This window comes from Momordica charantia (genome assembly GCF_013281855.1).
Source record: "Momordica charantia cultivar OHB3-1 chromosome 9 unlocalized genomic scaffold, Mcharantia_2.0 BLBB01000009.1, whole genome shotgun sequence".
Taxonomy (NCBI): Eukaryota; Viridiplantae; Streptophyta; class Magnoliopsida; order Cucurbitales; family Cucurbitaceae; genus Momordica; species Momordica charantia.
In genome coordinates this window covers 24,623,658-24,626,456 of record NW_028275167.1, presented here as the reverse complement: position 1 = coordinate 24,626,456, position 2,799 = coordinate 24,623,658, and the positions used below count along the sequence as shown (strand labels likewise).

The 2,799-nt window shown below is 37.0% G+C and overlaps 1 pseudogene; it reads right to left on the bottom strand.

The window, feature by feature from the left end:
- Nucleotides 1-1,219: 1,219 nt before the first annotated feature.
- On the bottom strand, nt 1,220-2,274 carry LOC148209244 (abscisic acid receptor PYL4 pseudogene; annotated as a pseudogene).
- Between the last annotated feature and the right edge of the window lie 525 nt (nt 2,275-2,799).

Below are 2,799 nucleotides of genomic sequence, written 5' to 3'. Positions count from 1 at the left end.
TGGTAAATGAAAAACATTTCAAATTAGAGAGAGAGAGAAAAATCCAATGAGTTGTCTAGTCAAATCACTTAAGGCTATATTATTTCATCTCTCTCCAAAAGTAAACAAAAGAAAGAAGGAAAAACATTTAATTTATTTATTTGAAATAAAAATCAAAGGAAAAAGTGTCTTTATATGGGCAACTTGGTTAAGCAAGTTGGCAACTTTTCCAAATTTGAAAAACAATTAAAAGGCCAAAACTAACTCAAATTGCGAATATATAAAAAATATATATATTTTTATAATAAAAATAGAGCCAACTTGTTGCAAATTGGCCCTCTTGTTTTTCCACACCCAAGTTGCATTTTGCAGCTGTTTGATTCCTCCAATTAATAATCTTTCACTATTTTAATTCCACTTTAATTTTAAATATTCAAACTATTTTTAATTTATATTTAATCAACCAATCAGAAAATAAATAAAAAAATCCTCCTCTCCCTTGTTTTTGTTCATGCCTTAATTTAACTATTAAACCCTTTTAATTAAATAATTCTACTTGATATTCCTAAGAGAGGAATTTGAATTTTGAAAGAGTTTAAAAGGGACTTCAACTGCTACCTATGGTTATTCCCTTTCTTTTTCTATATAAAGACGAGATTCGAATTTAAGTTATAGCAAGTTGGTACGATTGAAATTACTCCAAATATGATATCATTATTTCTTATAAATTAGAGGACATATATATAATAGAATAAAATATCAAAGTTTCGAAATCTCATCCAGTGTTAAACTAAAAATGTAGTTTAAAATATAGTTTTTTATTTCCAAAAAAATTGACCAAAAATTTCAAAAGTATTTGTAGATATAAATAAATTACATAATACAAAAACTTAATTATTGAAAACAGATCAAAACCAAAGAAATGATCCATCCCAGACACAAAAATCAAGACATGCATGAAGGAACAATAGCGATATTCACGTACTGAACAATATAATTACAGTAACCTATCTGCCAAAACGAACAAGATGAACACATTGATTCAATAATCAAAACGAAACAAAGAAAAAACAAATGGCAGTAAACACTATCACCACGAGGTGGATTCAAGCCAATTTCAGAAGATCAAGGATTCATATATTTATATATCATATAGAAGAGAAAAATTTATACATAGAACAATTTGTAGGGGAGCGATTTTGGAGTGTATATCATCACCTTCAACCGTTGCGCACAAATCTGGAGAAATCGGTTTCAGATCCAAAACACCTAAAAGGAACAAAAAGAGGCAGCAAAATCATCGAAATATGGGTGTTAATAATGATCCAGTTGCGAGAGTAAATCGACTTCCCCACCTGAATCACAAAAAAAAAGAAAAAAGAAAAAAAAAGAAAATGAATCGAAGAAATGTTTAGGAAGTTTGATGATGATGATGGAGGATTTTGGTTGATTTGGCCATGTTGTGAGCGATCTGTGCGAGTGATTGAAGATTGCATCGTACGATCGTATCGGCGAAAACGCAGGTCTCTTCCTTGGTGTTGCCTTCCGGTACATCCACCGCATAGGATTCCACCACCACCGTACCGGATCCACCTGGCGATGACGGAGACGAAAACGCGTGAAGCGTCGTAACGGATCGGTAGTTTCGCAGGCGGTGGTCCCCACCTACGACGCGGAAGCTCAGCACGTGCCGCTCCTCGTCCAGAATCTCCAGCCGCTCCCTGCTCGACGCCGCGGGGAGCCCGGAGACAACCTCCACCTGCCGGAGCGTGCCGACCGCTCCGTCGCCGTCGATGACGTGGCAGCTCTTCAGGAAGTGCTTGTACGCCTGCGGATTGTCGAACCTCCGCACCACGGACCACACCGTCGCCACCGGCGCGTCGATCACCTGGATCACGGCGGAGCAGCACTGTTCCGGACCGACGTCGTGCGCGTGGTGCCTCGCCACCGCCTCCGGCACCGCCACTGGTACCGCGCCGCCTCCCGTCCGCTGCTGCTGCCGGACGGCCACGGCCGCGCTCCTGTGACAGTTCAAAATCGTCGCTGCGCCGCCGCCGGGATTGTTGCTGCTCGGATTGATCCGATGGAGCTGAATCGAAGAAGGCATTTCTCTGAAACCACTCTCTCTCTCTCCTTCCCTCGCGGTTTCTCTCTCTAGAACCTGTGAATGTTTTAATCTTGATTTTCCAGAGAAAGTTAGGGCTGAGTTAAGAAGACGAACAGATGATCGAAAAATGGGCGTTTGTGATATATATAGTGCGTAATGCGAAGAGAGAGGAGAGAGAAAGAAGAGAGAGAGAGAGGATTGTTTCGTTTGAGGTTATTTATTTTTATTTTTATTTAGTTTATTTTATTGTTTGATCATAAAGCTTACGCCGGACTTGCAAGTGGATCATCAACTTGCAAGTGCCTTTTGGACTTGGTTACCAACTAATTGCCCCTTACTTTACACTAAATTACATCTTTGCCATTTTTTAAAATTTTATTGGATTTTACTTCAGATATATATATATAAAAGCTAGCTAATTGCTGATTTTTTTTGGAAAAAAAATTAATTGGTTTTATTTATTTTTGTTGTTGTAGTTGTGACTTACGCAATCCTATGATGATTCCTATTAAAGTTGATTTTATCTTTCCTTTTCTAATTTTATATATTTTGCTTTTATTTTTCTAAATTACATATTTTGTTTCCTTTTCTAATTTTATATACCTTGCTTTTATTTTTCTAAAAATACATATTTAATTACTGTAATTTCATCAAGTAGTTTAGCATATTCCGTCGTCTTTAAATTTTAACATGTAACAATTTAATTACAGAAA